The sequence below is a fragment of the Pteronotus mesoamericanus genome, unplaced genomic scaffold (genome assembly GCF_021234165.1).
Source record: "Pteronotus mesoamericanus isolate MK-2021 breed Mesoamerican mustached bat unplaced genomic scaffold, CSHL_Meso_final contig_37, whole genome shotgun sequence".
NCBI lineage: Eukaryota > Metazoa > Chordata > Mammalia > Chiroptera > Mormoopidae > Pteronotus > Pteronotus mesoamericanus.
The window spans coordinates 2,386,098-2,412,124 of NW_026555144.1; the positions used below are offsets into that span (position 1 = coordinate 2,386,098).

General features: G+C 37.8%; 1 pseudogene; it reads left to right on the forward strand.

Moving 5' to 3' along the window:
• The first annotated feature begins 1,443 nt into the window (after positions 1–1,443).
• On the forward strand, positions 1,444–24,515 carry LOC129073249 (deoxyuridine 5'-triphosphate nucleotidohydrolase-like; annotated as a pseudogene).
• Positions 24,516–26,027: the final 1,512 nt, after the last annotated feature.

Genomic DNA, 26,027 nt, shown 5'->3' on the forward strand with positions numbered 1-26,027 from the left:
GAAATTCCACAAAGGCATATTAAAGCTTCCAATCCTATTCACTTTATTTCATGTTAATTTCAACTTTTCTCTCCCATAGTGTACACCTACTAATTTTAATGGACATAAAAGAAGTAAAGTGTATATTTTTAGGGTACAACCAAAAATCTTTTAAAAACAGGTGTAAGTTTAGAAATATTTGGAGACCTCTGCTTTAAATCTCAGACCACAATGACCCATACAACAGGTGTTACCTTAGAACATGGAAACACAGAAAGGTGACTCATTACCTCAGGGTCTCTTCAGTAGGAACTTGGAGCTTTTCCAATAAAACAGGAGGGCTTTTAACTCCTAATCCCCAACTAAATACGTCACCTTTCCAAGACCCACATGCAGACACACACACATACACAAACTATCTCAAAGTGACAGTAGATACCTACTAGACTGCATATTTTTTCTGCTGGTCCATCGTTCCACCTTGTAAATATCTTTGTTAACTGTTTATGCCTCCTACATAAAATGGTATCTCTCAGTTGCCATAGAAACCAGAATGTCATCCAAACATTCTTGTTAATGTTAGCTTTATAAGAAAACCAGGAAATGAACATATATCTTCAGAAGCTGAAAGTTCTTTTTAATCTTAGTTATTTATATCATGCCATATCTAATGAATAAATGAAATATCAGAATTATCAGGGGAACACTTCATAAATTGTATAAATGTCTAACCACTATGCTGTGCCTGAAACTAATATTGAATGTCAAATGTAATTTTATGTGTGTATATATGTGTGTATGCATGTGTGTGTATATGTGTGTGTGTGTGTATGTGTGTGTGTGTGTGTGTGTATAATCATAATACCTGAAGTTCTCCATGTAATGGGCATTTGGAGACAAGAGCTTTTTATACAGAAGGTTATTGAAAATGTAAACAGAGGGTAAGAAGTATAGTTCCCTTGTTAGAGACACAGATCATATTCCAGTTTCTTTTAGCCTGCCATAACATGAGAAGCCAGGTGCATTTGTGCAGGTTGAAGCCTGAGGACTGTTGGCCACTTTAAAATGACCTGCAGATGTTTAAGCATTTGGGAGTCAGAGGAAGGCAAACTAGAACATCAGGTTTTGCCAGGGTCAAAGAAAACTGGGCCTACATTTTGACAAATGTGTATTATTAGAGTTGCAAGGATAAAATGGTTCTTGAGAAAAAAAAAACAAAAAAAACCCCAAAACAACCCTCACAAAATATCCATGGCAACAGGGTGATAAAGCAAAGTATCTCACATGTGAGAAGCTGTTCTGCCCAGGTGATGCTGAAAACACACTGCCATTGACTATTATGTTTAAGAGTACCATGTTAAGATTTTTAAAAATTCAGAAATATTGAGCTCTTAAACAAGCATCTAGGCTTATTCGCGTATTCTTCTTCCTCTGTTCCAACCGGTGCCCGCGCTCTGTTCTGCCATGCCGTGCTCTGAAGAGATACCCACCATCTCCCCCAGCAAGCGGTCCTAGCCTGCGGAGGAGGGCTGGGCTCGGTTCTGCTTTGTGCAGCTCTCGGAGCGTGCCACCGCCCCAACCAAGGGGTTTTCGTGAGCCGCCGGCTATGATCTGAATAGTGCCTATGATTACACAGTGCCACCTATAGAGAAAGCCCTTGTGAAAACCGACATTCAGGTCACTCTGCCTGCTGGGTGCTATGGAAGATTAGCTCCACGTTCTGGCTTGGCTGGAAAACCCTTCATAGGCATAAGAGCTGGTGTCATAGAAGATTATAGAGGAAATATTGGTGCTGTACTGTTTAATTTTGGCAAAGAAAAGTTTGAAGTCAAAAAAGGTGACCGAATTGCACAGCTCATCTGTGAACGGATTTTTTATCCAGAAATAGAGGAAATTCAAGGTTTGAATAACACCAAAAGGGATTCAGGAGGTTTTGGCTCCCTGGAAAGAATTAAAATTGATGCCAAGAACAGAAAATGAGAAATACTTTTTTCTTAAAAATACATTTTTGTTTAGTGTTTTGTTGTTGTAAATTTAATAGCTTTAGCTTATAAAAATACTTAGTTCTCTTCTGATCAAGAAGAGGGTACTTATTTTGTGTTCTTCTGCATTTCCTGTATAAATCTGCATGGTAACATAACACAGTTTATTTTTACATTAAAATGTAAATCAATTATAGATTTCTGCCTGGCACTATATTATTTACAGAATGTTACCTCTTCAACAGCTTATTTTTCATTTTTCTTTAAAAATGATACAGATTATTACATAAATTGAACTAAAACATAATAAAAAGTTGAAATTAAAAGATTTTTTAAAAATTCAGTAAAGTTGATAAGTACTGTACAAAATTATTATCAGGGTCACACAAGCACGCAAAAGTTCTATCACACACTGTCATTCACATTAAAGAGACTGCACTATGGTGCAGTACTTTCTCCTATAATAAGCTTAGAGGTGATGACTGTGTGGTCAATCTTGGGTAGTAACATGCATGAAATAGGCCTTCAGGTGAGTGGGCTTGCAGTTTTGATTTCCAGATTTCTTTGTGTAACTGCCCTCCAATACAATAGCCTACATTTTTAGCCACCAAGATGATGTCTCTGAACACTGTAATGGCAAGTGATGCAGATCAAGCTGTTATGTTCTCGTCCAAGCCATGTACAACATATTGTTGGATCTATGCACATTATAGCAAAACAAAGTCAACTCACTGTATGTGGGATCCACAAGAGAATTACCAAGCTGTATTAGAGATAACACCAGTATGCAAATTATATAAAGGATTTAGACAGATTCTTAGGGCACAAGAAATGGCAATGGTTATGAAAACCCATAATCTAGACTGTTTACTTTCTCAGTGAAGGCAAAGAGTGGGGTGTTTTTATAGTCACTAGTTTTAAATCAGTCAGAAAGACAGATGAGGCTGTGGGTCTCAGCTCTGCCATTCATCAATGATATGACTTTCATCATGCTACTCAGCCACTCTAATGCTTAGTCTCCATTTCAGTGAAATAAAGTAATATCTTTTTCTACCTACAAAAGGTTGATCAAATTTACTAAATTAAATGGAATATTTAGTTTTCAAAAATATAGTTATTTTTCTTAAAGAATGTGCTTTTTCTTAAGGTATGTGCTTTTTAGTAAAACATGAAATAGGTTTAACATTGTTATTTTAAGTAAAAAGATAAATACATTTAAAAGTGCACAGCATTTCTAGGCACTTTATTTTCTTTATTGCTATAGTAAATGGAGATTTTTTATTCTTAGTTTCTCTTTCTTTTTTTTTTTTAAATTTTACTTTAATTTATTTTTCTTAGTTTCTCTTTCTGATAGTTCACTGTTGGAGTACAAAAAAGCTATCAATTTCTGAAATGTTCATGGATTAGAAGAATTAACATCATTAAAATGTGCATAATACACAAAGGAAACTATAGATCCAACATAATTCTTGACAATGGCATACTTGACAGGTCAAGAAAAATATTCGAAAAATTTATATGAAACCAAAAAGACCCGAATAATTTCAACAATCTTGAGAAAGAAGAACAAAGTTGGAGCGATCACAATACCTGGTAATAAACTATACTATAAGGCCACTGTAATAAAAAAGTCTGGTACTGGCATAAGAACAAATGCATAGATCAATGGAACAGAATAGAGATCTCAGAAATAAACCCATGACTTTATGGTGAATTAATATTTGAAAAAGGGGACATAAGCATACAATGGAGTAAAGGTACTCAATTCAATAAATGGTGTTAGGAAAACTGGGCTGATACATGCAAAGAACTGAAACTTGACCACCAAATTATACCATACACCAGAATAAACTCAAAAAGGATAAGACTTAAATATGTCAGGACACCATAAAAATCCTAGTGGAAAACATAGGCAGTAAAATTTCAGATACATCGTGCAGCAATATTTTTGCTGATATGTCTCCTAGGGCAAGAGAAATAAAGAAAAAAAAATTTTGTTCTCTTTGATTAGGTTCCACCTATAGGTGAGATCATACGGTATTTGTCTTTCACCACCTGGCTAATTTCACTTAGCATAATGCTCTCCAGTTCCATCCATGCTGTCATGAAGGGTAGGAGCTCCTACTTTCTTTCTGCTGCATAGCATTCCATTGTGTACCACAGTTTTTTGATCCACTCATTTATTGATGGGAACTTAGGCTGTTTCCATCACTTGGCTATTGTAAATTGTGCTGCTATGAACATTGGGGTGCATATGTTCTTTTGAAGTGTTGTTTCAGGATTCTTAGGGTATAATTCCAGCACTGGAATTACTGGTTCAAAATACAGGTACATTTTTTTTTTAACATTTTTGAGGAAATCCCACACTGTTTTCCAGAGTGGCTGCACCATCTGCATTCTCACCAGCATTGAATAGGGTTTCCCTTTCTCCACAACCTCACCTTGTTTGTTGATTTGGTTTTGGTGGCCATTCTGATCTGATATCACACTGTGGTTTTAAGTTGCATCTCTCTGATGGCTGGTGATGCTGAGCATCCTTTCATATGTCTCTGAGTCCTCTGTATGTCTTCCTTCGAAAAGTATCTGCTCAGGTCCTTTGCACATTTTTTAATTGGATTGTTTGTCTTCCTGGAGTGGAGTTGTATAAGTTTTTTATATATTTTGAAGATCAAACCCCTGTCTGAGGTATCATTGGGAAATATACTTTCCCATACTGTTGGTTACCTTTTCATTTTACTGATTTTTCCTTTACTGTGCAGAAGCTTTTTATTTGGATGAGTTCCCATATATTTATTCTTCCCTTTGTATCCCATGCTCTAGAGTATACAGCAGTGAAAATATTGCTGTGTGGAATATCAGAGATTTTCCTGCCTATGTTCTCCTTTAGGACTTTTATGGTGTCTGACTTATATTTAAGTCTTTTATCCACTTTTAGTTTATTTATGTGTATGGTGTCAGTTGGTGGTCGAATTTCAATGTTTTGCATGTAACTGTCCACCTCTCCCAACACCATTTGTTTAAGACACTATTTTTATTCCATTTTATGCTCCTGTCCCTCTTTTCAAATATTAATTGACCATAGAGACATAAATTTACTTCTGGGTTGTCTCTTCTGTTCCATTGATCTATCTGTCTGTTCTTATGTCAGTACCAGACTGTTTTGATTACAGTGGCCTTGTACTATAGTTTGATGTCAGGTATTGTGATCCCTCCTACATTGTTCTTCATTCTAAATATTGCTGCAGCTGCCCTGGGTCATTTAATGTTCTGTATAAACAATTGATATGCTTGTTCTATGTCTGTGAAATATGTCAGTATTTTAATAGGGGTTTCCTTAAATCAATAAATTGCTTTGGGTAGGATGGACATTTTTTTTCTTATCTTTTTCTTTTTCTTTTTTTTTTATTTATTTAAGGGAAGGATGGACATTTTGATGATTTTAATTCTTCCCATGCAAGAGCACAGTGCATGCTTCCATTTATTGGTGTCCTTCTTAATTTCTTTCTTCAGTGTTGTGTAGTTTTCTGAGAACAGGTTCCTTCACCTCCTTGGTTTGGTTTATTTCTAGGTACTTTATTTTTCTTTTGCTATAGCAAATAGGTTTATTTACCCTGGTTTCTGTTTCTGATATTTTGTTGTTGGTGTACAAAAATGTCTTCGATATCTGAATACTGAATTTCTATCCCACTGTTTTGCCAAACTCACTTATTAGGTTGAGTAGTTTTTTGGTGGAGTCTATAGGATTTTCTATGTACACTATCATGTCATCTGCAAACAATGACAGTTTTACTTCCTCCTTTCCAATTTGGATACCTTTTATTTCTTTTTCTTGTCTGATTGCTGTGCTTTGAACTTGCAACACTATTTTGAATAGAAGTGGTGAAAGCCAACATGCTTGTCTTGCTCCTGATCTTAGTGAGGAAGATTTTAATTTTTGCCCATTGAGTATGATGCTGGCTGTAAGTTTCTCGTAAATGACCTTTATTATGTTGAGGTATGTTCCCTCTACTTCCATTTTGTTGAGTGTTTTTTTTTTATCATAAATGGGTGCTGTACCTTATCAAAAATTTTTTTGGCCACATCTATCGATGTGATTATGTGATTTTTCTCTTTCTGTGTGTTTAAGTGATGTATTACATTTATTAATTAGTGAATATTGAACCATTCTTGCATTCCTGGGATGAACCCTATTTAATCATGGTGGATGATCTCTTTAATGCATTGCTGGATGCACTTTGCCACTATTTTGTTGAGAATTTTAGCCTCTAGGTTCATCAGCGATAGTGACCTGTAATTTTCTTTCTTTGTTGTGTCTTTATCTGGTTTTGTGATTAGAATGCTATTGGTCTCATAAAAAGAGTTTGGGAGTCTTCCCTCTTCTTGGATATTTTGGAATAGTCTGAGGAGGACAGGGGTTAGCTCTTCCTTAATTGTTTTGTAAAATTCTCCTATGAAACAGTTCAGCCTAGGGCTTTTGTATGCTTGGAATTTTTTGATTACTGCTTTGAGTTAACCAGCTGTTATTGGTGTGTGCAGGCTTTCTGCTTCTTCTTGATTCAGTTTTGGAAGATTATTTTTTTCTAGATATATTTCATTACAACCAATTTTTCAAATTTCTTGTCATATAGTTGTTTGTAGTAATTTCTTACAGTCCTTTGAATTTCTGTGGTATCAGTTGTAATCTCTCCTCTTTCATTTCTGATTTTATTTTTTGGATTCTTTCTCTCTTTTTCTTGATGACTCTGCTCAAAGGCTTGTCAATTTTTTGTTTATCTCTTCAAAGAAGTAGTGCCTGGATTTATTGATCCTTTGAATTGTTCTTTTCATCTCTCTGTCATTTAATTCTGCTCTGATCTTGATTATATTCTCCCTTCTACTTGCTCTGGGCTTTGTTTGTTGCTATTCCTTCAGTTTTTGTAGATGTAGGTGTAGGTGGTTTATTTGAAATGTTTCTATCCTTTTTAGGTAGGCTTGTATCACTATGAACTTTTCTCTCAGGACTGTTTTTGCTGTGTCCCATAAGTTTTGGACTGTTGTGTGTTCATTTTCATTTGTTTCTAGAAAGTTTTTGATTTATTCCTTGATTTCATTATTAACCCATTCATTGTTTAATAGCATGCTATTCTGTCCTCATGAACGTGATTGTTTTTATTTTTTTCTTTGATGTTGATTTCTAGTTTCAGGCCCTTGTGGTCTGAGAAAATGCTTGTTATGATTTCAATTTTCTTGAATTTGTTGAGACTTGTTTTGTGTTCTATCATGCGGTCTATCTTTGAATATATTCCCTATTCATTTGAAAAGAATGTGCATTTGCTTCTTTGGGAAGAAACATTCTGTATATATCATTTAAGTCCATTTGATCTAGGGCTTATTCAATGATGCAGTATCCTTGTTGATATTTTGTTTGGAAGATCTATCCATTTTTTGGTGTGGTGTTAAAATCCCATAGTATAAGTTTGTTGCTGCCTATATCATTCTTGAAGTTCTCCAGGATTTTCTTTATATATTTGGGTGCTTTTATTTTGGGTGCATTTATGTTTATAATTTTTATGTATTCTTGATGGTCTCTTCCCTTGAGTATTTATGAAGTGTGCTTCTGTGTCCCTTTTCATATGGCTTTTGTTTGGAAGTCTATTTTGTCTGATATAAGAATTGCTACCTTATCTATTTTCCTGTCCATTTGCTAGGAATATTTTTTCCTACCCTTCACTTTCAGTTTGTGAAGATTTTCTGTTCTGAGGTGGGTCTCTTGTGGGCAACATATTTCCAAGTCATGTTTTCTTATCCATTCAGCTACCCCATATCTTTTGGTTGGAGCATTTAATACATTAATATATAAGGTTATTTTTGATAGCTACTTATTTTTCCCCCTTGTACTTTTGTATCTCTCTCACACACTCTTTTTCTTCCCCTTCTAAAAGCATTCCCTTTAGCATGTCTTGTATTGCTGGTTTGGTAGAGGTGTATTCTTTTAGCTTTTTTTGTCTGAGAAACTCCTTACTTTGCCTTCCATTTTATTTGATAGCCTTGCTGGGTAGGGTAGTCTTGTTTGCAGGCCTTGGCCTTTCATTAATTGGAATATTTCTTGCCAATCCCTTCTGGCTTGTAGTGTTTCTCTTGAGAAATCAGTTGCTAGCCTTATCAGAGCTCCCTTGTATGTTATTTCTTGTTTCCCTCTTGCTGCTTTTAAGATTCTCTCATACTCTTAAAAATTAGGCATTTTAATTTTGATATGTCTTGGAGTAAGTCTCTTTGGGTTCATCTTGATTGGGACCCTTTGTGTTTCCAGAACTTGTGTGGTTTTTCTGTTCTCCAGGTTAGGGAAGTTTTCTGTCATTACTTTTTCAAACAGGTTTTCTATCCCTTGCTTTTCTTCTCTTTCTGGTATTCCTATGATTGGAATGTTTTTGAGTTTCATGTCTTCTTGCAGTTTCCTTAATTTATCATCATATTTTTTAGTCCCTTTTTTCATGTATCTGCTCTACCTGAGTATTTCTTCTACCTTGCCTTCTGGCTCACTAATTCTCTCTTCTGCTTCACCCAGCTTCCTTGTAATTACTTCTAGTGTATTTTTTTTATTTCATAAATTTTATTCTTCATTTCTTCCAGGTTTTTTAATAGTTTTTATTTCCTTTTCCATACTGTTGTCATTCTCCCTCAGTTTCCTGTAGTTGTCTGTGAGTTCCTTGAACATCCTTATTACCATCTTTTTGAATTCTGTATCTGATAGTTTGCTTGACTCCATTTTATTTAGCTCTTTTACTGGGGAATCTTCATTCCTTTCGATTGCAGGTTTTTTCTTTGTCTCCCCATTTTAGGTGACTCTTTTTGTTTGTTTCTGTGATTCCTGATGTTCTGTTTCATGGGTTGTGTTCGTAGGATGAACTTCTATGGTAGGAGTTCTGTGGGACTCAGTGGTGTGGTCTCTTTGATCTTCTTGTCTGGATGCTCTAGGGTTTCCCTTTCTTCTGTTTGTGTGGGCTCTCTTGTTTACTTGGGCTTCACCTGTTGGTGGCTCTTTTGTTGGTTGGTTCTCCCCTCCAGCAAGTTTACTGGTATTTACAACTTCCACCTTAACTTGTATGTGGTCAGGGACAGGGTGAAGGCAAAATGGAGTAAGACAGCAGGAGAATTTTATATTAGATTTAAAGTACCAACAAATAGAGAACACATTGGAGATCCTTTGGAGAAGTATACAATAACTGTGATATGTCACCCAAGGAGTCACTTTTTATAAAAGATGAAAAAGAGTTAAGACTCTTATTAGATTGAGAAAAGAATGTGAGTTGACTCTAGAAAGCAGAGCACTTATTCAAGGTTAGATGGTGAATTATAGTGGGAGTAAGGGATAGAAACTCGGTATAGTGTGTGAGTTAATAAAATTAACCACAATAGTAATAAATCTCAGGAGGATAGTGTAAAGGACCAAGACCAGAGAAGGGTACTATGTGGGACTTAGAATAACAATAATATTACAGGAAATATATGACCTGAATAAAAAGAATATAAAGTAAAAAACCAAGAGTAGTGTGTTATTGGAACACGAGTGATTTGAAAGAAGAAAAATTAAAATGCAATATGGCAGGGGGAACAAAGAATATCAACCAAACAAGGAAATAAAACAAACAAACAAACAAAACAAAAACACTAAACAGAAAGAAGAGAAATAAAAAATAAAATAAAAACAACAAAGAAAATAAAATGCAAGTTTTGAGGAATAGCAAAGAGAAATTTGTCTCAGTTGTTGATGTTAGCCTCTGACCTCTTTCTGGATCTGTCTTTGTTCTGTCACAGCTCCAGGTCTTATTGTATTACACTTGATAAAAGAAAAGGAAAAAAAAAAAGAAAAAGCCTCTTGTTGACTTTAAACCCTGCCAAGCGAGTTTTGCTGGTCTTCCTGGATGCTGCAGACAGAGGTAGGCTGGGCTCTGTTTTTTTTCCTTTCCTGTGGTTCTAGGAGGATGGAGGCTCCATCTGGGCTACAACATTTACTGGTGCCTAGCCTCCAGCCTACACAATTCAGAGCACTGCATGGCCCACACTGTCCATATGCGCCATGCTGGCCCCTATTATCCACCTCCTTGTACAGCCCTTTGATTAGTCCAAGGTACACTGAGTGGGAGCAAATCGCACCCCTCCTTCTCCCTCTTTGTTGGCCTGGGCACTGAATGCACAAATCATCCCTTCAGGGCAGTTTAGTTCCCTTATTAAATTCAGTCTCTGTGAGGGCTGCTACCTCCCTGAACCCCTGCTGCATCCTTTTGATCAATCCAAGAGGCACCCTGATTGGGAGAAAATCATGTCCTGCTCCTCCCTCTTCACTGGCCTGGCTATTGCATGCGAGAAGTCCTTGCACAGCAGCTGAGAGCCATTTTTGAGTGAATCTCCCTTGGTTGTGGGTGGCCATTCCTAACAAGCACCAGTTTTTCACACAGCCCAGCTCTCTTACCAGTGCAGAGACTCTCTAGGTCACAGCCAGTTGCATCTATTCTCTTCTCCCATCTCCAGGTGTCACCTAGCTGCTCAATTTATCTGGTACTGTCCCAGCCAGTGACCACAGACCCAGCTGGGGCCTGCTACCAGCTGTGTGTCTCTTAGTATGTCTTTATCCCCCCCAGTGACTTTAAGTGTCCAGGTCTCTCCTGGTGTGGGTCTGTGACTTCCCCACTCTGGAAGGGGAGGGAGCTGCCAAGTTACAATCACTGACCTGGTTCTCCTCCAAAGCTCCTATGGCAGCCACAGTCTCTGGCATACGGTCCGGGGACCTTCCTAATGGCTTTCAAAATCCCTTTACCATCCATTCCTAAACATCCTCTGCAATCTTTGGCTTCTAAACTTCATATAAGCTGAGATCCCATTGGCTGTTCACACTGTTCTTCAGAAGATCAGCTAGGTGTCCCTGTTAGGTGTTTGAGCAAATGGATTCAGCTCCCAGTTATCTTGTTGCCATCTCCTGACAGATTTTAACAGGATCATTCTTTGTGCCATGTGGAGAAAAGACTTTAGGAGATTAAGAATGGAAGTGGAATGCTCAATTAAAAGGTTATTTTATTAGTCAAGGAACATATAGCAAGGACTCATGGACAAAACCAAAAGGGAAGAGTTGAGGGAGGGAGGAAGGGAGGGAGGGGGCAAGGGAAAGTGGTGGGGGGTAAGCAGAGACAAATGTATTTGAAAAATAAATAAATACATTTGAAAAAATGTTATTTTATTAATTTAGAAAAGAGATGATGGTATCTTGGACCAAGGAAGTAGTAGTGAAGTAGTAGAAATGTTGAATTTTGAATATATTTTGAAGTTAGTGCAACAGGATTTGCTGATGTAATAGAGATGAGCTGTGAGAGAATGTGGAGAATCACAGGTGAAGTCAAGGCCTTGGACAAAAATAACTGAAATTAGCTCAGATGGGTAAGACTTCAAGAAGAAAAAATTATTGGGAAATAATAATGGGAACTGAATTTGAACGTATTAAGCTTCAGTGACTAATAGGCGTCCAAGTGAAGATATCAAAAAAGCAATTGGCAATAGCTGTCTGAAAGTCAAAGAAGAGGTCTGAGCCAAGATGTAGATTATAATGAAAGCCTTGAGACTGCATATGATTACCAAAGAAGTAAGTATAAATAGGAAAGGAGACTGAACTTTAGGGAAACACAAAGTTTTTAGACTAATGTAGAAAAGACTAACGAAAGACATTTAAAAAAAGTCATAAAAATAAGAAATCTAGGTGAGTGTAGCAATTCCTTTATTCAACAAAGTGTCTTTGGAGGAAATAGTGATAAACTCTGACAGATGCTGCTGCTAAGTCAAAGAAGAGAACAGAAAAATGACCATTGCATATGAGGTTATTAGCAACTATGAGAGAGAAAATCTGGTTCTGTGTTCAGCTGAGTATGAATACCCAATGGATGTGGATTCGAGAGGGAATGGAAAAGAGAAATTAGAGAGGCATATAGTCAATTCATAATTTTTTTTCATAGAAGAAAAGAAAGATGTAGCATGGTAACTGGAGAAGAAATCAGGTCAAGAGAATTTTTGTGTTTGTAATGGGAGAAATAACAGTTCATGTACTGATGGAGATTATTTAGTAAAGAGGAAAAATTTTGATGTTTCCAAAAGATGGCAATGTAGGTAAACATGGCTTGCCTCCTCACACAACATCAAAATTACAACTAAACTACAAAACAACAATTAAACAGAACCACCATAAATTAACCTGAATGGAAGTCCTACAACTACAGAATTAAAGAAGAAACCACATCAAGACTAGTAGGAGGGAAGGAGACACAAAACTGGCTGGCCACACATCCACATGTGGAGGATAAAGTTGGGGAGGAATATATCAGAGTGAGGGGACCCAGTCCTACCCCAGGCCCCCAGCCCAGGGTTCCAGTGCCAAGAAGATAAGTCCCCATAATGTCTGCTGTAAAAAGCAGTGGGGACTGAGGCTGTGGGAGACAGAAACTCTTGGAGTTCCAGGCATTTCTTTTAAAGGGCCTCCACATGGACTTACTCAGACTCACTCCCTCTGATCACCAGTGGATGGTGGGAGGGTAGGCAGCAGCTGGAAAGACACCAGAGACATATGGGGAAGAACTGAAGTGTCTGGCATCAGGGAACGACCTGGGTGGGGGAAGCTTTTTCCCAAACAAAAGTGCTAACAGAAGCCATTGTTCCTGTGATGAGCTCTCCCCCCACAAAACCAGAAAGCAGGTGCCATAAATGAGACTCCACCAACTTGGCTTACAATGTTGGCCACATCCTTGTGATTCTCTGGGACACCACTCCACCCAAATTTTGGACTCACCCAAGCTGTTTCTGGTGGCTTTTTCCATACAAATGGCTTGTCTTAGCTCATGCTTCAGATTTTCCTAAATTCTCTCCAACAAGCAGCATATGGCCTCAGCAAGCCTTGTACCCCTCACTAAGTGGTACCAGGCCTGACACTAGCAGCATCTTGACTTGTTTCACAGCTTGGCCTCACCTGGGAACCTCCAAGCCCAGCACAATAGCAGCCATCTGCAGATCACTTTGTAGCTCATGATAAATGACCCTAGGCAGAACACAGGTGTTGGCTGACCTTGGCCTGAACCTCCCAGGAAGAAAGACCCAGAGCCTGCACCCAGTGGACAGCTTCAGATCATATTAGAGCATCACAGCCCAACCACCTTCACAAGCAACACACTCAAGGGGCAAACTCAGCAGGCATCAGAGCCATGCTGAAAAAGTACTGCTATGTGGGGTTGGCCCCTGTACAGCTGACTCTCCATGGTGGTCAGAGGTTGGTGGTCAGTGGTCACAGCCAGTCCTTGAAGATTAATTGCCTGGGTAAATCCCTCCCATTTGTCTGCCAACCACACCAAAGCACAGCTACAGGAGGAGGGTGTACACAGTCCATACAGTGGGTGTACCTTGAGTACCCAGCTTGGGTGATCGTGGAGGCTGTGTCACTGGACCCTACAGGACACCTACTACATTAAACCACTCAACCAAGTCTGGGAGATGTAGCAGCTCTACCTAATGCACAGAAACAACCACAGGGAGGATGTCAAAATGAGAGGACATAGAAACATGGTCCAAATAAAAGAACAGTACAAAACACCAGAAAAAGAACCAAATAAATTAGAGACAAGCAATCCACTAGATGCAGAGTTCAAAACACTGGTTATAAAGATGCTCAAAGAACTTAGTAACAACCTCAATAGTATACAAAAAGTCCAATCGGATGAAGAATACATTTTTTGAAGAAAGAACAATTTACAGGGAATCAGCAGTATAGTAAATGAAGATGAGAATCAAATCCATTATTTATAATACAAGGAAGCAAAAAAATCGACAATCAGAACAGCAAGAATAAAAAAGAATCCAAAAAATGAAGATAATGTAAAGAGTCACTGGGACAATTTCAAGTGTACCAACATTCATATCATGGTGTTGCCAAACAGAGAAGAGAGAGAGAGCAAGAAATTGAAAAACCATTTGAAAAAAATGACAGAACACTTCCCTAACTTTGTGAAAGAAACAGACATACAAGTCCAGGAAAGGTAGAGAGTCCCAAACAAGATGAAACCAAAGAGGCCCACACCATGAAACATCATAATTAGATGCCAAAGGTTAAAGATAAACAGAGAATCTGAAAAGCAGCAAGAGAAAGGTAGTTAATTACCTACAGGGGAGCTCCCATAAGACTTTCAGATGATTTCTCAACAGAAGCTTTGCAGACTAGAAGGGATTGGCAAGAAATATTCAAAGTGATGAAAAACAAGGACCTACAACCAAGATTACTCTACCCAGCAAAACTATCATTTAGAATTGAAGGACTGATAGTTTCTCAGACAAGAAAACACTAGAGGAGTTCATCATGATCAGACCACTATTATATAAAATGTTAAAGGGTCTTCTTTAAGAAGAAGGTCAACGATATGAATAATCAAATGGCAATAAATACATATCTATCAACGATTGAATCTAAAAAACAAGCAGAATAAAAACAGAATCAGAGATACAGAGAAAGTTTTCATGGTTGCCAGACGGGAGGGGGATCAGAAGGATGGGCAAAAATGTGAAGGGATAAGAAGTACAAATTGCTTGTTACAGAATAGTCATGGGGGTATAAAGTACAGCATAAGGAATATAGTAGCCAAAGAGCATATGTGCATGACTTATGGACATGGACATCAGTGTGGGGATTGCTTGAGGGAGTATAGACTCTGTGTGGAGAGAGGCAAAGGGAGAAAATTGGGACAATTATAATAGCATAAACAATAAAATATAATTATTAAAAAAGAACAACTTGATTTAAAAGGGGGGAGGATATTTGGAGCAATGCCTTTCAATGGTGGTGACAGACAGGGTCTTATTCACAGGGAGATGCCTTGGAAAGGACCATGGGCAACCCATTCATAGAAACAGAAGTGAAGGAGAATATATGGGTAGAGATACAGGTGGTTAGGTAAATGTGGTAAGAATGTATGGAAGTTTTATCTGGTTATTCAGCTTTCTCAATGGAATAGGAGGCAATATCATAATCTGGGCATGAGGATGGGAGAAAGAGGGAGTAAACATTTAAGGGAACAGGAGCAAGTATAGAATAGTCAGCTGGAAGTTTGGGATAGTGAATGTACTAAGGAAATATGGCATAATAGCCAGTCAGCTTAAAGGCCTATTTGAGGCTAATGGTCATGAATTAAATGTGAGACCATGCAATATGGTTGTATTTTCTATGGCTATATTCAGCTGCAGGAGTATAAATACAGTAAGTATAGTAGCTGGAGAATTTGATTTAGTCTCAGGTGTGTAAAATGAAGTGAGGAAGAGAAGCATAGGAGGTAATGGGAGGCATAGGAGGGTATATGCACAAAATTCATTATACTAATGGACTTTAGAATTTAAGCTTCATCAAGAGGAAAATAAGGCAGGATGTCAAGTGGGAGATGGACAGATCAAGGATTATGTGTCTTAGTTCAGTGGAAGGATTGTTACAGTCAAAGTATCAGAGAACATTAGCTGAAAAGATAAGAAGTGGTGGTTAAAAATTGGAATGTTTGAAGTTAAAGTTATGGAGCTATTTTAGTTATTATAACACTAAGGTTAAAGGTATGACTATAGGATTAAGTAACTGAGGTAGGATGGAGGTCCAGATTACAGGAGAAAAGGGTCTCCAATAACCATGAGGCCAGTTTATTGGAACAATCTCCTAGGTGAATATTTCTCTTTTTTTCTTCTTTTTCTGAATATTTCTTAGTCTCCAAAAATTATAACAGTCAGTGTTTTATAACGACAGTGAGATAGGAGTGAAAGAAATGAGGGGGAGTGAACTCATTTGTGCAGACCACACAAATAAGAGAGTAAGTGTGTGTGTTTTTTTTTTATGGGAACAAAGAGTGTGATCTCAAAGTCTAGACATAGTCATGAGGAGGAAGGGTCACAGTTGCCCCAAATCCATGCTTCATGAAATGAGTATTATGTGAAAAGAACCACCACTTACATATTCTGCTTTTGTTTTTCTTCTGGAAACATTTTATTTGTAATTGAGTTGTTGGAATAGTGCATTCTATATCTGCAAAGGACACTAAAAATACTCCGATTAATAACAGAACACATCTCCAGAAATGAGGCATTGATGTTTGTCTCTTCATGTGAGGGAGATTCATATATGTATGCATACATATGATTTATTGGGAAGCTTTCAGAGTTACTGATGGGGAAGTAATTGCTTGTAGGAAACCCACCTAGTAAGGGAAGGCTCTGCTTTTCATACGGTATATTGTATTCCAGAAAATTGATTCGTTAGCTTTGCCCTCCTATGACAAGGCTCTTGTAGGGATTTGAGCTAAAGGATTTTTTGCCTTATAGGCAAATTTACCTGTAAGCCCTTGACTATGGCATTTAACTTTCAGGGTATCTTAACTGCAATCCTCTCTGAATAGCAATTCTTGTATGTATCTCAGACTGGCTACTCAAACATCAGTCCTGTCTACAGCTGAAATTGTATTCTGTCTAGTTTTCTTAAAACCCTTCTGTTTTTAAACATTTTCTCTCTAGATACAGGAGATTTTTTGGAACTTTATGGTAGCTCACTATGACTGTGGTTTTTTGTTATTATTTTCTTAAGATGTCTTAAATGTTAATTTACTGAGTATCGTTCTATGTTATTTTCATTTATCTCCCCCCTTACTCTTTTGTTTCTTGCTCTGAAACAGGGAATATAAAAGGAAGAGGGTGAAGTAAGGACAATTCATGATGCAATCAATAGAAGCCACGTGCCATATACTTTTCCCTCTAGTTCCTCAAAGATTCTTCCTGAACGTCCAAAGAGGCTTCCCTAGGTAAGTTTACATCTCTGTAAACTTAGGAGCTTAGTAATAATGGATTTCATTATCTAGGTGAGTTAGGAGAACTACAGGCCATAATCGCTGGAATAATCAGTTCTATTTAACAGAGATATTTAGAACTTCTGGGAGGAGATACCAGAATTAAAAACCATGGCAATTGATAAATATATCTGGCTGTTTCAGACTGTTTTCTAAGCAGTCCATGGCACAGATAGAGAACGAAGTAATACAAAAGATTAACTTAGAAGGATCCTATAATAATATTATGACAGGTTTTATACAAGAGCTATGTAGCTTTAAACAATTTTTGAGACAAAACAATCGGAGATATAACTGCATGATTTTAACTAAGCTTTTGAAATTTCCTTTTTGCTGGCTTGTTGTTAGGATAAAGTCTTCTAAAAAACAGATTTAAGAGAATTATACTTCTGTGTAGGACTTTTCAATTCTTTTATATTATCATCTTCAATAATAAGAATCTTGGTATGGCTGGAATGATCTTCTGTGGAAAGTGTTAGAAGGGTGGTTGATTCTCATGATACAATGAGGCAGAGTGCCGCATGTCTTTCTATGATTAAAGCCTGAATAGGCCCTGAATGAGTAGCTCAGTTGGTTAGAGCATAGTCCTGATACCCCAACGTTGCAGGTTCGATTTCCATTCAGGGTATATACAAGAATCAACCAATGAGTGTATAAATAAGTGAAACAACAAATCTCTCTCTCTCTCCCTCTCTCTCTTCCTTCTCCTCCTCCTTCTCACATCAAACAACAACAACAACAAACTTGAATATAATTTATCCCCCTAGCGACTTCAAGCATTCTTGTCTCTCCTGGCATTGGTCTATGACTTCACCACTCTGGGAGGGGAGGGAGTTGCCAAGTTACAAGCACTGACCTGGCTTTCCTCCAGAGCTCCTGTGGCAACCATGGTCCCCTGCACTTGATGTGGGAACCTTCTTGGCAACCTACAAAATCTCCTTACCTTCCATTTTTAAACATCCTCTGCAATCTTTGGCTTCCAAACTTCATATAAGCTATGATTCTGCTGGCTGCTCACTCTGTTCTTTGGAAGATCAGCTAGGTGCCCCAGTTTGGCACACAAGCAAGTGGTTTCAGCTCCCACCTACTTCACAGCCATCTTCCAACCTCCATTTCTATTATTCTGTTCTTGTTCTAGTTGTTTGCTTGGTTTGCTTTTGGTTTTTCTTTTAGGTTCAATTGTTGATTTTTCTGAGTTTGTTGACATTTTACTGTTCATAGTTTTGGTCTTCTTTTTCTCAGATGAGTCTCTTTAACATTTCATGTAATGGGGAATAGGTGATGATGAACTCCTTTAGCTTTACCTTGTCTGGGAAGCACTTTATCTGTCCCTCCATTGTAAATGATAGGTTTGCAGGATAGAGTAATCTTGGATGTAGGTCCTTGCTTTTCATCTCTTTGAATACTTCTTTCCATTCCCTTTTTGCCTACAAGGTTTCTTTTGAGAAATCAGCTGATAATATTTTTTCATTTTCAATTATTTGCTTTCTTTCTTTTTTAAAGTATATTATATTGATTATGCTATAACAATTGTCCCATTGTTTTCTCCCCTTTATCCCACTGTGCTCAGTACCCCCATTCCCTCCAGCATCCCTCACCATAGTTCATGTCTATGGGTCATACTTATGAGTTCTTTGGCTTCTCCATTTCCTATACTATTCTTAACCTCCTCTTGTCGATTTTCTACCTACCAATTATTGCTATTTTTTTAAAGATTTTATTTATTTATTTTTAGAGAGGGGAAGGGTGTGAGAAAGAGAGAGAGAATCATCAATCTGTAGTTGCATCTTACATGACCCCTGCTGGGGGCCTGGGCTGCAATCCAGGCATGTGCCCTACACTGGGAGTCGAACCAGTGACACTTTGGTTTGCAGGCCGACACTCAATGCACTGAGCCACACAAGCTAAGGCCGAATTATGGCTCTTATTCCCTGTACCTTTCCCCCCATTCTCTCCCCATCCTTCCCAATGGATAACCCTCCATGTGATCTCCATTTCTGTGATTCTGTTCTTGTTCTGCTTGTTTGTTTAGTTTTTGTTTTTGTTTTATAGGTTCAGTTGTTGATAGTTGTGAGTTTGTTGTCATTTTGCTGTTCATAGTTTTTATGTTCTTCTTTTTCTTAGATAAGTCCCTTTAACATTTCATATATAAGGGCTTGGCGATGATGAATGCCTTTAACTGTACCTTGTCTTGGGAGCACTTTATCTGCCCCTTCATTCTAAATGATAGCTTTACTGGATAGAGTAATCTTAGATTTAGGTCCTTGCTTTTCATGACTTTTAATAATTCTTTCCATCCCTTTCTTGCCTACAAAATTTTTCTTGAGAAATCAGCTGATTATCATATGGGGACTCCTTTGTAGGTAGCTTTCTCCCTTTCTCTTGCTGCTTTTAAGGTTCTCTCCTTATTTCTAATCTTTGGCAATTTAATTATGATGATTCTTAGTGTGTTCCTCTTTGGGTCCAACTTGTTTGGGACTCTTCAAACTTCCTTGAGTTTATGTCTATTTCCTTCACCAGTTTGGGGGAGTTTTCTTTCATTATTTTTTCAAATAAGTTTTCAATTTCTTGCTCATGCTCTTCTCCTTCAGCCATCCCTATGATTAGGATATTGGAATATTTACAATTGTCCTAGAGGTCCCTAAGCCTCTCAACATTTTTTTTTTGAATTCTTGTTTCTTCATTCTGTTCCAGTTGAATATTTATTTCTTCTTTTTGTTCCAAATCATTGATTTCAGTTTCAATTTCCTTCCCTTTATTGTTGGTTCCCTGTATACTTTTCTTTATTTCACTTCGTATAGCTTTCACTTTTTCCTTTATTTTATAGCCATACTCTTTCATTTCTCTGAGCATCCTGATCACCAGTGTTTTGAGCTCTGCATCTGATATGTTGGCTATATCTGTGTCACTTAGTTCTTTTCCTGGAGTTTTGATCTGTTCTTTCATTTGGGCCATATTTCTTTGTAGCCTCAATTTGGCAGCCTCCTTGTGTTTCTGTGTATTAGGTAGTGCTGCTTTGACTCCCCATGTTCACACACTTGTTATGTTGTAAGGGGCAGAGCCTTAGGTATTCACTGGGTGGGGCAACACACTTCATTGCTTTATGGCGCTGTGTGTGGGAGGAAGGGTCAGATAGGGAACAAAACTACTTCCTCAACTCACCCTGTTTTCAGTCACTTCTACAGGGATCATATTATAAAGCATGCTTGTATTTAAAGGAAATTCTATGACTATGATTTCTTTTTCTTTAGGTATATGTTAACTAACCACCTGGGTAGAGATCATTAGAATTTAACTTCTAAATTAATACCTTTGCAAGGAATATACTTTCATTACATAAGATAAAACTATTTTTTGTTTAGTGATTTTGTTTTTGACTTAACAGAAATAGTAGAAAATGAATCACTTTGTTAAAACCATGGGGATTAAAGACTCCTCATTTGGGCATTTTATTTCCTGTTGGTTCTTAGGAAATTTTTAAATTCTTGTGAATGAATTTGGAAACATCAATGTTTGCTCTTTGAGTTAATTTTATTTTGGACAGGAAAAGATTAATTCAGAAAGCTTTGACTGTTCCCAACCATGTGCTTTCCAAAGAAGGGCCTATCTTTTGGGCTGGTCCTTCTCTGGGTCCTGAGAAGTAACTTCTATGCCCTTGGAATATTCTCTCCAATAAGTTTCCCTTTATATGCTTGAGTCTTTGGCCCATGCTGTAGCTATTTGACCAGTTATGTTTACCCTAATAATGTGATTTATTGTTAATGCCTATTTGGGCTCTGTGGGATGGACTGGAATCTGAGTAACTATGATCAGTCACAAAGTTACTTCATAACTATGTGATTGAATTCCAGTAAAAACCACCAAGGTTCATGTGAACTTCTTCATTAGAAATTGAAGAGCAATATTCAACTTATTTAAATGTAGTTGTGACAAAAATTACTAATAAAAATTGGTTGATAAGTCCAACAAAGGTCCAAGGGTCTTTCCAAATGGTGAAATTGTAGAAATAACATGGTGGGGTATGTACCATGACATTCTGTAGCTGACTAAAAATAAAATGCTGTCACTATTTACCCTTGGAAATAAATAAGAATCATAGCACATGGTTGGATTTTTTAAATTTTGTAGGATGCATATTTCACCCCTAAAAATATTTTTAGTTCCAATCCTTAAAGCTATATGTAAGAAGGCCACATTTGAGTGGGGACCTGAACAATATCAAGCTGAAATGCACTCGGTGACTTTGAACCCTTATGATATACACACAGATTTGATTTTGGAGATTTCTGAAACTTGCATTTATGAAAACTGGAGCCTAGGCAAAGCCCATGATTGCTGCCCTGCAGTTACCACTGGAATTTTCATCCAGAAAATTTACAGACATGGAAGTAAACTATACACAGTTTAAGAGACAATTATTGATTTGCTATTGGACACTTACTGAAAATGCCCTCATGAGTGGAGAACATATAATAATCTTGAAACCATTACCTAAATATCTCTCATGTGATTTCTAATAAGAAAATCAGTGTCCAGAAGTAACATGTCACTGAAATAATTCAAGGATATACTCATTGTGTTCATAACTAAAGAGCTACTTTTCCCTCAGGTCAACTTTGCAAGCACCAGAAGAACTACTAGATCCCATTGCCACATGGTGGTGTTCTATGCACAGCTTTCAATGGGCAAAAACAAAATCTGCTTTGGTCTTGGTTACAAAGTAAATGAGAAACATCCTGTTTAGAAGGCTGCTGCTCTTTAACCTACAGATGGAAAAACTCTGAAGAAGATAAGAGTAAATGAGTTCAATGGGCTAAACTGCATGCTCTTTTCTTTGGAGTGATGGAAGAATTGAACAATAAAATTTTAAGAGTCTGAGGGTAGGATAAGTGGAATATAGAGGTGGTCAGTGGCCTCACCATACAAGGCAGGGAGATGGACAAAGGAAAATTAGACTATTAAAGGATTCCTGCATATATCAGAGCCCTGTGGAAATCACTATGATAATGTAAGATGCACATTGAAGAGCTGCTTCTTTCCCAAACCAGAAGGTATTTGGAATCCACAACAGGACACGTTTGTGTGCCTATTTGAGGTGGCCAGCTGGGTCCATAAAATTAGTGGGCATAGTGTAACTTCAGCAATGAAGAGACTGGTTGATTGTCAATGCATTCCACTTGCACCTATAGCATGTTTTTCTAAATCACCAAAACTTTATTTTTTCCTACCTGATTCAGTGGTCCTGGAACAAGGGCTGTAGGTGCTGTATGCAGGAATGATTCCTAACCAAGAAACTGTAATTATAACTTTAAACATTTATGCTAGTATTCCTAAGGATCTCCTGTAATGGATTATTCCTTCACTTCATCTGGAAAAATAGGGTTTGATAGTGAATTAAGCTGTATTTGCCTAGTGGTCAAGAAAGCCCACTAGTTCTGTACTTATGTTACCAAATCCTATGTGGATCAGAATGGACTGGGTTTATCCTTACACAGAAATTGTTGGGGTCAGGCACTTGATAGACTGGTATTCTGGACCAACACAATGGCTCAAACTAACATTCTTTCCAAAGATGGAAAAAGTTTGGATAAAAATCAAAAAATTGAGAAAAAGTGTAATAATAGTTGAAGTTAAAGAAATGACTAATTAGATTATGTAAAAAGGGAAATACTACAATATTACACTGGTGTCTTGAAAAAGGCTGAGCAAGAAAATGATATTGACTCTTAGCATAATTATACCCTAATGCTCAAGCAGGATAAAACCATATGAGTTGTATTTTCCAAGGCCAATCTTACTTTTTGAACCTGATAAGATCAAATGGAAACATGAAAACCTGAGTGGCATTTCTCTGGGACACATTTTGGTCATATAATATGATGAAATGAGTCCTATAGTTAATTTCCGTGTGGAACTATATTCATGTGCCAGTATCTTTTAAATCATTTTTTCTGGCTGCATCTACTACATAAGGTATAATTGAGAAGGAATCCAGGAGCTACTCCCTACTGGGCCATTGGTCTGTGGAGTAGAAGCTCCAGGAAGAATGTGTAACTAATAAACCTTGGTGACCAATAAGTAGAAAGGTCCCTGGTTATAACAGATTAAATGTAGCAGTAGCATTTCCAACATCCCACAGTTTATTGTGTGCATATATATATATATTACCCCTGTTTTGTGGATAGAAAACTATTAAATGGAACAGTAAAAAATAAAAGGATTTCTGATGGGAATAAAATATCACATGATAAGTTAAACTCCCCCACCTTGAGTAACTGCCTTAGGTAAATAAGTCATATGGAAATATCAATACTGATGATCAAATGTATTGGGAGATTGAGTGAAAGCCTTTTCAGGATATAATACTGATAAGTAATGACTGGAATGTAGAAGAGCTGAATTTAGCTAACAACCATCAGCTATATTCTAAGTTAAATAGTTCTGCACAAGTTTATTACAAGGTACAAATAATGTTAGATTAATGGAGGAAATGAGTAGTGAAATTAATATAAAATATAAAATATTTTTTCTTATATAGGGTAGATTAGTTATTTATTTAAATATATTCCTTCCCTCCTCTTGTTTCTCCAACTGTTGGGCATATTCATGCAGATACCATTGCTTTATCTGTTATATAAATGGTACACTGAAGGTAGATGCACAAAACAAAATGTGACAGCTTTGCTGTAAGAGAACCTAAACCTAGTGTCAGGGGAGGTGATTGGATAGAAAATATGTAACTCAGTTAGCCTGATTTCCTCAAACACTGAACATTATAAAGAAAGTACTGTCTTTTGAACAAGACTTTGACTAATTACTGTGAAATAATCTGTAATACTCTACCCGATAAGTTGTTTTTATATGCCAGATAAGTTTATAACTTATGGTAAAAGCTGTTTTGGCTAGGGAATGGGCAGAGTGGAAGTCTGAGTAGGCGAGGTCAGTCATGTGCCTGTGTGACTTACCTCCTCAAAATCTCTGAACACCAAGGGCTAGGTGAACATCCTTGATTAGCAACACTTTACATGTGTTGTCACACATTGTTTCTGGAAGGACTTAAGCATGTTCCTATACAAATCCAATGAAAGGGGACACCTGGAAGCTTGAGCTTGGTTTCTCCTGGATTTTATCTCATGTACTGTTTTCATATTTTCATCTATTTGACCTGAATTTTCACTGTAATAAACTCTAACTGTAGGCATAACAACTTTTTAAAAATTTTCTTTGAGTTCTTAAAGTAAATGATTGAGTATGACAGGGGATCAAACTGTGTATTTAGCATACAATGTATGGTAGAAAATTTAAGTCAAGAAAAATTGAGAGAGGGACTTAAAGATGGCAAAGGAGTGAGTGGAGGTCAAACTGACCTCCTCCCACGTCCAATCTGGAATTACAGCTAAATTGTGGAGAAATCACCTGGAAAACAACTGAACAATAGAGAGAGAGGAACCGGTAAAACCTTGGACAGACAGATGAATTGGCTTTGGCACAATCTAACTGCTGCCATCTTGCTCAGGCAGACCTCTCCCCCAACCAGCAGCAGCAAGAAAGGACACAAAGCCACACTCCCAGGAGGCTTGGCCCCGACCCGGTATTGTGCAGATCCAGGTGCCCAGTGAAGAGAGGCATCACAGATGATGGATCCCCGGCTGAAGGGGATACAGATTGGTCTGCTGACACTTGAGGATAGTCTAGCAACAGAGACATTGGGGAGAGAACTGAAGGAGTAGCCAGGGGGATCCTGGTGCTGACTCCTCCGCAACACGGCAGCAACCATCTTAGTCAGACAGACCGCTCCCCCAAGTGGCAGCAGAGTGAAAGGACACAATAGCCACGTCCCCAGGAGGCTCGGCCCCAGCCAGGCATTGCACAGACCTGGGTGCTGAGTACAGAGCAGCAGTCACAGATAGTAGATCCATGGCTAAATGGGACACAGAGTGGACAAGAGACACTTGAGGAAAGTCTGGTGATGAAGGCACTGGGGAAAGGAATGAGGGAGTAGTCAGAGGTATCCTGGGGTTGACTCCTCCCCCATATGGCAACAGCCCTCTTGTTCAGATGGAGCACTCCCACTGAGCTGCAGTAGTGTGAAAGACACAAAAGCCCTACCAAAAGGAGAGACTCTACCCTACCCTGAGTGTTGAGGACAGAGTGATTAGATTAACCACTGGAGGAGACTGACACACATGCTAGATTCCTGGAAGTTTCTTAAAGACTGCCTAAGTTCGGATGGCTTAACAGCTAACAACACCAGAGGCAGATCCAGAATGGAAAAAAAAAAGTGGTCTCCAATCATAGAAGTTCGCACCACAAAGTCAGGAAGTCATGACAGATCAATTTAAGAAACAGAAGCAAAAAAAGAGAGTCTCACAAAAAATGGGAAGGAAAAGAAGCACTCCCAAAAAGAATGGAAAGGAAGAATCCTTACAAAGAGAACTAAATGAAATAGAGGCAAATAAACTATCAGATACTGAGTTCAAAACAACGGTTCCAAAGAAACTCAGTGAGCTCAAAGAGAATTACCAAAAACTACAGGGAAAAAATGAGGAACTTATCACAAACTATATAAGCATGAAAAAGGACATAGAAACTATCTATAAGAGACAAGAGGGAATGAAGAATACAGTTTCTGAATTGAAGAACACACTAGAAGGAATCAAAAGCAGGCTCACAGATGCAGAGGATCAAATCAGTGAGCTGGAGAGCAAGATAGAAAAAAGTTACCAGAAAGAGCAAGAAAATGAAAGAAGACTTGGAAAAAAATGAAGAGCTGTTGTGGGAAATGCAGGACAACCTGAAACGTAATAATATCCATCTAATAGGAATACCAGAAAGAGAAAAAGAAGAAAGGATAGAGAACGTGTTTGAAAAATAATGACGGAAAACTTCCCTAATTTCAGGAGACAAAAAGTCACGCAAGTCCAGGAAACACAGAGGATCCCATTCAAGAGGAACCCATTGAGGCCCATTCCAAGTCCCACCATCATTAAAATGACAAATATCAAAGACAAAGAGAGAACCCTAAAGGAAGCAAGGGAGAAAAAGGTAGTAACATACAAGGGAGCCCCAGTATGGCTAGCAGATGACTTCCTAACAAAAACACTACAAGCCAGAAGGGAATGGCAAGAAATATTCCAAGTAATGAAAAGCAAGGGCCTGCAGCCAAGACTACTCTACCCAGCAAGGCTCTCAATTA